The sequence below is a fragment of the Aotus nancymaae genome, unplaced genomic scaffold (genome assembly GCF_030222135.1).
Source record: "Aotus nancymaae isolate 86718 unplaced genomic scaffold, 86718_ANA_hifiasm-v0.15.2.pri h1tg000041l, whole genome shotgun sequence".
Lineage (NCBI taxonomy): Eukaryota > Metazoa > Chordata > Mammalia > Primates > Aotidae > Aotus > Aotus nancymaae.
This window is the reverse complement of record NW_026988455.1, coordinates 22,984,108-22,994,488: the sequence shown is the minus strand read 5'-3', so window position 1 is coordinate 22,994,488 and position 10,381 is coordinate 22,984,108.

Below are 10,381 nucleotides of genomic sequence, written 5' to 3'. Positions count from 1 at the left end.
TTTTCTAGGAGCACCAGGAAGGGTTGGCTGTTCCCAGGTGAGAGGGTGGCAGCCGAGCCTTCCCAGTGGTTCATACCACCTCCTTCTCCCTCCCACCACCAACCCTCTCTGCCTGGGGCTTTCCCCCAACCCCTCTGCTCCCTTCCTCCTCAAGACATAATCACTTAGCCCTGTTATTCTGTCATAGTTAAACTAACTTCACTTCTAAATATTCACTTGGGCAAGGAATATTCTCTTTAACAATTTTCCTCTCATTTTATTTCTTTTTGAAATCTTATCTAAATACTTGAGTAAAACCTCTCTTCTTTTTCTCTGTCAATTCTATTTTTGAATCAGATTACTCCTATCATGGTTTAAGTATAGGACTGACACACCTCTTCAAAGCATGTCTGGGATAGAAAGATATTCTATTTTATATTTGATCCAAAATGCATCCTGATCTTGCTGTCTGCTGCTGGCCCACTGCTAGTTGAGAGAACAACTTATCTTCATTGAGGAGAACAGAGTCCTGGAGATGTTTTAGATGAGTGGTGTAAGTCACTTTCACTATCAATAGCTAAGTAACTGTTATGAAGCTTTTCTATAATACCATCATAACTCAAGTAGTTCTGAAATAAAAATGAAGCAAGGTAATGAAGAACCATTCATCACTACGTCAAGAGGTTTTAATCTGGTGCAAATAGACTTATAGGTACACATATGAATCATTAATTTTACTTTTTGTGGGCAGAGTGTAATTTGTCCATCCAGTACCTATCTCTGTTTCTTCCTTAGCCACAGAACCCTTATTTAATTGAAATAACAGCTGGGCACGGTGTCTCAAACCTGTAATCCCAGCACTTTGGGAGGCTGAGGCGGGTGGATCACGAGGTCAAGAGATTGAGACCATCCTGCTCAACATGGTGAAACCCCGTCTCTACTAAAAATACAAAAAATTAGCTGGGCATGGTGGTGCGTGCCTGTAATCCCAGCTACTCAGGAGGCTGAGGCAGGATAATTGCCTGAACTAGGGAGGCAGAGGTTGCGGTGAGCCGAGATCGTGCCATTGCACTCCAGCCTGGGTAACAAGAGCGAAACTCCGTCTCAAGAGAAAAAAAAAAAAAAAGAAAAAAGAAGTAACAGTGAGTCCACCTACAAAATTCATGTTTCTCAGCCCCCACTGCAGACACTTGTGGCTGCGCTAAATTCTGGCCACTGAGATTTAAGTAGCAGATATTGGCTGGGGCTTCCAGGAAAGTATCTTAAAAGAGGGAAGGGCTGCTGGCACACTCCCCTTAGTCCTCTCACCTTTATCTTTCTTCCTGCCTGGGATGCAGGCATCTTTCTTTCTTTCTTTCTTCCTTCCTTTCTTTCTTTCTTTTTCTTTCTTTCTTTCTTTTCTTTCTTTCTTATTTTTTTTTGCTGGAGTTTCGCTCTTGCAGCCCAGGCTGGAGGGCAATGGCGCAATCTCGGTTCACTGCAACCTCCGCCTCCCAGGTTCAAGCGATTCTCCTGCCTCAGCCTCCCGAGTAGCTGGGATTACAAGTGCCCACCACCAAGTCTGGCTAATTTTTTTTGTATTATTAGTAGAGACAGGGTTTCACCATGTTGGCTGAGGCTGGTCTTGAACTCCCAACCTCAGGTGGTCCACCCACCTGAACCTCCCAAGCTGCTGCGATTGCAGGCATGAGCCACCATGCCTGGCCTGGACTTCTGTATATGAGACAAAAGTAATCTCTCTCTTCTTTAAGCTGCTGTCAGGTCACTTCTGTTCTATGCAGTTGAATTTGATCCTAGTTAATACACTCCACTGCACTCAAATGCAAGAATGTCATATTATTTTTCTAAATCACAAACAACAAATTTTCAAGTCCCACTAAGCTGACTGGCAAGAAATTCAGTCTCAGCATGTGCAGCTGGCTCCCATGTGTACCTCTGGGCCTGACACAGTGCCCAGAAAACATGGTAAGGGCTTCTCATATTTGGCCCATCAGGATGGCTGCTAAGATACCCATTCAGAGGCATGCTTAATTTTTATTTCAGAACTACTTGAATTATGGTGGAAAGATACACACAGAGCTGCCGGGTTTGATGTGGGCACTGAGGTCTTTGGCTAAGTCTGCAGCCTGTGCAGCCCAACACAGCCCTCTGGGTGTATGAGGCAGCCACGTCTCTCCCCTTGGGTTCTATGAGCTCCAGCACTGACCTCGACTTTCCCAAGGCCCCCCAGACTCACACCCCTCCCCACAATCAGGAATATCCTCAGCCTCCAGGCCAACCCCTCTGCCTCCATGTTTCCAAATTCTCCTTGTTCCTTGCCCTCCTTCCTGTCACTCTTGGAGAAATGGGTTCTTGAACCACAAAGGACCTCTCCTAAAGGCAGATGGGCATGAAGAAAGAGGATGCCCACCTTTAGGAGAAGCCCTTTCACTCATGTGTAAGCATTTTCCTGTGGGAGACCGGGACCACTTTCCAGACTCACAGAGATTTCTGTGAACAAAGAAGATAGAGTATGGAAGAGGCTCAAAAGTCCCTTTCGGAATTTCCTCATCAGCATCTCCTGCTTACACCTGTTCTTGTTTCCATGGAATAGAGAATGGTTATAAGGGATACAAGCTTAGAAAGTCAAAAGACAAAATAAAGAGAGAATGAAAGGCAAAGTAGAAAATGGGAAGACTTGGATCTGAATATGAGAGAAGACAAGAAATGAGCACTGATTGGATAGGCACATAGCCCATGCCTGGGTATATTTAGCAATCACAGCACTACTGATAAGAGTCACGGGTCAGGGGCTGGGCACAGCGGCTCGTGCCTGTAATCCCAGCACTTTGGGAGACCAAGGCTGATGGATCATGAGGTCAGGAGTTCAAAACCAGCCTGGCCAATGTGGTGAAACCCTGTCTCTACTAAAAATACAAAAATTAGTTGGGTGTGGTGGTACACGCCTGTAATCCCAGCTACTTAGGATGCTGAGCCAGGAGAATTGCTTGAACCTGGGAGGCGGAGTTTGCAGTGAGTCAAGATCGTACCACTGAACTCCAGCCTGGGTGACAGAGTGAGACTCTGTCTCAAAAAAAAAAAAAAAAAGTCACTGTCAGAATGAAATCACTAGCGATTATTTACCCTTTATATAAATAAGTTAAAATTACTATAGATTTTGCCATATCACAATGCTATGAAAAAGTAGATATATCACTTAAATAGACGCCTGATCTCTTACAATCTGAAATCAGGGAGCAAGTGGAGTTTGACAGTGAGTAATGCATGCATATAAGTCCATATAGAATTCTAGCAGTGGTCTCTAACTTGAAGTCAAGATGTTTATAGCTCTTCAAATATTAAAATCACTGCAGAGTCTAATCATGGGTGTATCAGTCTCAATTTCTAACCATTGTAATGCAATCAACAATTTGCTGTTCAGAAAACTCCGCCTCTCTGTTTTCTCATCTGCAACACGGGAGGCCTCCTTAGCATTAATAACTTAATATGCGTCCAAGCTTGGCTGAGGGAGAGAGCCTACAGAGGCAGGCATTGTTGCTGCTGCTGTTATAATAATGATGATTGTGTCTGGGGCGCCGGGTGTGTGTGGATGCAGGGAGCTCACGTTCTGATGGGCTGGCTCCCTGGAACTTTCCGCCTGGCACTGGGCCTGCCCAGGGAGTGGGGTTATGGAGTTCAGGCCTGTTTGGGTTTGTAGCGTGTAATGATAGTTTCAGGGCAGCTGGTGTTGTTGAATTTGGAGCTGGGTCTTGGGTGTTCACCATCTGATTAATTTGCCCATCTGACTCATTCACCTGCCAAGAGAGTCAAGAACCCTGTCTGTAATAGGGGAAACTGGAATCACTTGTTTCAGGCAAATTTATCCAAAGGCCTTATTTTCTCAAAGTGCTACCTGCAGATATACTGGAAGAAAGCTCAGCATGGCTCCTCTGGTCAAGTCCTGCATCCTTTTGTTTTGTTTCGTTTTTTTCCTAGGCTACTGTACTTCTTTGTAAAAAGAAAATTAGTTAATGGAATGAGCTTGTTAATACATTACACTCAGATTGCAAGAAAATTCATGGATGAATCAAATAATGATCTTAAACTTGTGCTCTTAGATGAGAGAGAAATACATTGAAAGAGGACATGCTTGACCTCTGCAGACTGAGCCCGGCCAGGTCCCCACTTGTCCTGAGATGATGAAAGGAGGCATGATGTGGCCGTGGAGCGCTGGAGCTGAAGGGGCGTCACCTTCACCAGGCCCTTCATTAGCTGTCTGCTGTCTTCTTACAATGCTGGTGTGTCTGGAAGTGAAGTATGGGAGTGTGCCCAGCTGGGGCCCATTTTGACATAAAAGCATACAAAGTTGATGAAAAGTGCTTGCTTCTTTGTGCTCAGGTCTACTGTGATCTGTAAACCCCCCAGAGAATTCTGAGCTCAATTCTTTTCATCCCACCTGCACCATCTGATGTCTGGCTTTCCTGTGACCACAGGGCACAGATTTCCCTTAGTGAAAAGGGCTCTGCAGGAGGCAGCCGGGAGGGAGCCAAGCCAATGGGCAGTTGGGTCACACGTGTGAAGTGGGGGTGAGTGATGTGGACGATCCTGTAAATGGATGGTACCTGTGGATGGTGTCAGGCCACAGGAGGAGCACAGAAGGGATAAAAGGGACAAAGTGCATTGAAAGGTAGAGGCTGAACTAGAGAAGCTCCTTTTAGCTGAAGCTGCCCGAGCCCTACTCATAGCCCTTGACTCTTGGCCTGAGGGGTTTCTCTGGATGCTGGAGCCCTTGGACCATGCACAGTGCCCCCATCTCGCATGAGAACAGGCTCCAGCCCATGAGTGATGGGACGAGAGCTGGGGGTCCAAAGCCTGAGTCCCGAGCCCGCCGTGGGAATGACAGGGGCCACTGCAGGTAACCTGCAATAATGTGCCTTCGCGCCGGGGGTGTGCTGATAGAGGAGTCTCACCGGCTCTCCAGAAGAGCACAGAAGTCCTCATTTGTAGCCTTTGCCGACTTCCATGATGCCAGTTCCCTCACTGATGGCAGAGTTGGGAGGAGGAGCCATGATGCTGACATGCCACACCGGGGCAAGGTCAGCACCAGGCTGGAAGTTTTAATGTAATGCGTTTAGTTGTAAGTTTGTATAATTTTCAACAATAAAAAACTTTCACAACCGGCTTACAAAAATCCTGAAAAATATCCCAAACAGGTTGGGCTCTCTGCTTCCTCCCTGCCCAGCAATTCCCTCTCCCTCAGGGCTGCCAGGGCCACTCCTCCGTTAAGTGCTGTCTCAGGCTGCTGTCTTCCTAGAGGGACTTTTAACAGTCACTCAGTCGTGTTTCACTTGTCTCTTGAAACCCAGCAGGTGGTACAGATCCGTCCAGCTCCACTCCCCATTTCTCTTTTCCTGGGAAGGAGTGTCACCTCTCGTCCTCACAACCGCCACGCTCAGCTCTAGCAGCCGCTGCGCTGTCAGCTCCATGCAGCCCTCAGCCACCAGCTTCCAGACACGGGCTCCACTGCAGCCTGCACCTGAGCCATGCCCAGGGCTGGGGCACAGCAAGGGCTGGAGAGGGCATGAGTGTGAGCTTGTGTATGTGTGTCTGTGCATGTGTATGAGTGTGTAGGATGTGTGTGTGACAGTGTAAGGGAGTGTTTGTGCATATGTATAAAAGTATGTGTGAAAGCATATGCATGAGTGTGTATGGGTCTGTGTGTAAGGAGGAGTGAGTGATTGTGTGTATATGATATGTGCATGAGCGTATGACTGTGCATGTGATTAAGGATGTATGATTGTGTGTGTGCATGCATGTGTATGAGAGTGTGCAAATGTGTGTGTGTGTGTGTCCTCAGCACCTCTTCCTCTTTTCTGTAGCAATAGCACCCCACTTTTCTTGGGGTACATACCCCACATGGTCAGCTGCCAGTCCAGATTGCCTGACACCCTGGGAGGCAGAGTCCTGCCTCCTGCAGGGGAGTGGGAAACTCAGGGGCAGCAGTGGCAGAGGCCAAAGGGGAGTCCCTTACTTGAGCCACCTGTGTCACCAGGGCCCAGAGCCTCTTCATGTGATCCTCCAGCCCTCTTGAAATAGAAGCTTTCTAATGGCATTTTGTAAATTTCTTTCCTGCTTAAGTCAGCCAGGGAGACAGGTTGTTTGCAAATAGGAGCTCTATTACATAACTGTCTTGTGAAGGGGCCCCTGTTGTCCCACTAGAATTGTGAAATTCTTCCCCGAAGGTGGCCTGACAGGGCACAGGGCAGATTAGGTCTTATCACCGTGGGGGCGGGGGGACAGAGGGCCAGGCTTGTTGCTGAGAGACAGGAACTGTAAGGACGCTGTCTCAACAGAATTTCTCCCAAAATCTATGTATGGAACCAATCCGATAACCAGGTTAAGGACTACCGTTGTAGACAGATAGAGGAAAGAATCCCTGGAATCCAAGAAGCATGTGACACCTTATCCTGCTAACAAAAGCAATGCATTCTGACCACATACTGTGCACCAGGCCTGAGAGACTACATTACTGAACCATCACAGCACCTGGAAAATAGATTTTTAAAAGGACCTTAGTTTCCTATGATCCAGACAGTGCCCCTCATTCAGATGACCTCAGGGGCACAGAGGTCACACAGAAACACACAGGTCAGTGGTGGAGCCGGGAATGAACAGGGAGGGACCCACTCCAGAGTCATCAAGTCTGAATCTCTGGGGTAGCGGCTGGTAATCTGCATTCTAGCAATCACCTCTCATGGCCCCTTGTGCACCTATCAAAAAACCACTGCCTTATGCAGAGAGCTGGATCAGTGCTCTGTGAAACACGTGCTGATTTCTATGTGTTCTCTGCAACTGACTTCTGAGGGATCTGGTTGGAATGCTAAGAAATATACATGGGCTCCATGGATCCATCCGGCCCTGCCTGCCTGGAGAGGTCTCCCACAGCACTGGCTGGCTGACCCTGGGAGTAGCCTCAGGCCTCCTGGCCTCCCCTGGAGACCTCTTATTAGCTTCACAGGTCACCTGGGTATGGGGAGACTTTGCTACAATCCTCCTGCAACATGCGGCGTGTTGTCCAGGATTCATAGCTATGGATCCTGCATCAGCTGTGGGAGCCACTCCGTGTGGACCAGGCTCAAAGAACAGTGTGCAGAGAGCCGCCCAGCTTGTTTACGCACCATTTGTTGTGTTTCCAGAGTGAAAGGAACAGGACATACAGGGTGGACGAAACCAGTAGGGGCAGCTATGTCATTTCAGACAAAAACAAGCCTTTTCAGAAACATTCAAATACCAGATGATTATCCTTTCCAGGGTCAATGTCTGTCTACTTCTGTCTGCAAACATACCCAGGGACTGAAAGCATCTTTAAGCCTGCCTATCTGGGTTAGGGAGTCACTGAGAGGCAGAAGGCACATTTTGAATGTGTGTGTTATCAGCGCATCACAGAGGATGAGGCAAAGGCACAGACATCTGACACTGTGTCTGTGCCTCCGTCCCCACAGTGTCAGTGACCGCCTCACCCTTCTGCAGGATGGCCCCCTAGACTCACACACCACTGCTTCATTCTGCTTTGGTCTTGAATCTTTGTTCTGTGTTTCATTCCCAGCATCTTTGGCTGCTCTTGGGGTCTTTGCTTTCCCCCAGGCAGGGGCCAAAGGGCAGGACAGCCCCACCTGCCCTGGTGGTCTCACCGCTCCTCAGTGGGCTCATCACATTCACAGAGGTCCTTCGTGCCTCCCTCACTTCATTTCCACGACAAGAAAGATTTTGCTCATCTCTATTCTAAAAAGAGCCATCAAATGGCTGGCTATGGTCACCCAGCCCCAACCCTGGGTCTTGTTGGCCCAGGACCCCGTGTTTATCTTGCTGTCATTTCGTCTTCCCCCTACTCCCGCCAACATCTTCTATTTAATCTTTCCCCCAACTCCTCCTCCTTCCTGCAAAACTGAGGTGCCTATAAGGAGCTGGATGTGAGAGGTGGGCGACACCTCAAACAGAAATTTCCAGAAGCCCATTATATGTAACCTCGGACTCTTCAAAGGAGCACTGGGCAATTTTGCTTGGGGAAGGGGTGGAGGTGGGTAAAGGATCTCTGCATTTTCATCCCCTGGAACTGGCTGGAACGGGCTGCCTGTTGGATGTCCCTGGAGGTGTGGCATCTTTTGCATGTCGACATCAGGATTTGGCTGTTGTCTCTGCCCCGGGCCTGCCTCCCTGCTGCCAGTGCCGCTGGTCTGAATGCACTTGCTGCGAATTGCCCAGGTGACAGTGGTGGAGCAGAGGCTGCTAGGAGACGCAGCAGGAAGCATAGAGCACCATGGGGTCCCAGGTGTGACAGCTGGGCATGGTGCATTTGTGAGAAGAGGCTCTGGAGCTGGGGTCTGGGCCCTGGAGATGTGGGTGGGCACAGGGGACAGAAAGAGGATGGGTGAGCCCAGATCCCCTGGCCTGTGGAAGTCTTAACTTGCTAGACCTATCCAAGCCTCTCTGTAGTGAGGAATGCCAGGGAAAGGTTCTGAGGCCTTCCAGGTAGTGGAGTGGAGGGCAGGGGGGCTGTCTTTCACAGGCAAGAAGGAGAACATAGTAGACACCCTTGGATTCAGGCTTAAAGAATAACTAGGGGCATTGGCCTTCTTAGAGAGGACACAGGACTTTGTCTGACTTTGCACTTGTCCGGTGTCATTCCAAGTGATAGTTCTCAATTCTCAGTTCTCCAGTTCTCCAGTGCCATCTGGGTGTCCAACAAGTTCACTCCATGAACACTGGAGGTGAAAGTCTCTGTCCCACAAGTCTGCCCCACAGCAGACACTGGCCACAAGGTCCAAGGGTCATCCAGCTATGAAATCAGGGGCTCTTTTGACCTTTCCCCAGGCTTAGCACCCTGCTAGAATGAGTCACAGAACACAGGGAAGCACTCTACTTACAATTACGGTTTTGTTATGAGAGATACAACTCAGGAGTGGGCAAATGGAAGGGAAGCGTAGGGGAAGGTATTGGGGAAACGAGTGTGGAGTTGCCCTGCCCTCTCTGGGTGCACAGCTCCCCACTTCATGTGGATGCTTCTACTACCCTGGAATCTCCCCAAACCCCATTGTTTGGGGATTTTGTGGAGGTCCCATGATGCAGGTGTGATTGACACATCATTGACCATTAGTGAATGACTCAGTCTCCAGCCCCTTCCCCCCATTCTGGGTTGGGGATGAAGTGGCATCATGATTGGTCTTTCTGGCCACCAGACCCCATCCTGAAGCTGTCTAGAGTCCAGCTACCAACTGTCTCATTAACACACAGAAGACAGCAAACTCCCAGGGTTCCAGGAGCTATGTGCCAGTCTGGGATGGAAAGAGATCAGAAGGGGGTAGATGGATGAGCAGGGGCATTTTCCTGTCTATCCCCAGCACCAGGCAGAGCCCCCTCAAAAAACAGGCTGTCAAGGCAGAGGCAGGGCTCATGGTGGAGTCCCAGGTGTGGAGGTGCTGCAGACCATCCGTACCTCCAAGGAAGTAGATGCTGCCAGGGGCACAGATCACCCAAGAAAACCTCGAGCTAGTGTTGCCTGACTGAAGGACCCTGGGCATGAGCAGGGCTTGCTCAGAGGGCCCTGAGCCCTCTCAGGCCAGCCCTGGCCACATTGCAGCCTCCACTAGCCCTGCATCAGGTTCTGGGACTGCCCAGAGCCACCTCCCTGTGGTGGGGATGAGATATCTCAACTTCTCTCAGACTTGGGAGGCCACCCAAGTTCTCAGGTCGGAAGGCTGCCTAAAAAATGCTTGGTTTCCAATTCTTAATCTTTGGGGATTTTGGGGGAGGCCAACAGTGTATTGTGTGTGGTTGTGTGGTGCATGCATATAAGCATGGCATGTATATATATCTGTGCTTGGTATGTCCGTATGGATGGATGTATATTGTGTGTATGTATAGGACACCTGGTTTGTAACATTTGTTGTTGTCTGTGGTATAAATCTTCCCATGACAGCCAATGGGAAACCAATACCATGTCACCAAACACAGAGCTGAAAAGAGTGTGCAGAGCCACCACCTAAAGTCTGGTGACATACATATATCACCAGACAGATAAACAGACATACAGCCTAGAGAGCACTGATAATAACACAACGTGGCAGTTATTACCTTGAATTTTAATCTAATTTATTTTATTGCAAATCTATTCATTTTAATATTTTTTTTGGTGTAGGGGGTCGGGGGACGGAGTCTTGCTCTGCTGCCAGGCTGGAGTGCAGTGGCACAATCTTAGCTCCCTGCAACCTCTGCCTCCCAGGTTCAAGCGATTCTCCTGCCTCAGCCTCCCGAGTAGCTGGGATTACAGGTGCCACCATGCCCAGCTAATTTTTGTATTTTTAGTAGAGACAGGGTTTCACTATGTTGTCCAGGGTGGTCTCCATCTCTTGACCTCATGATCCGA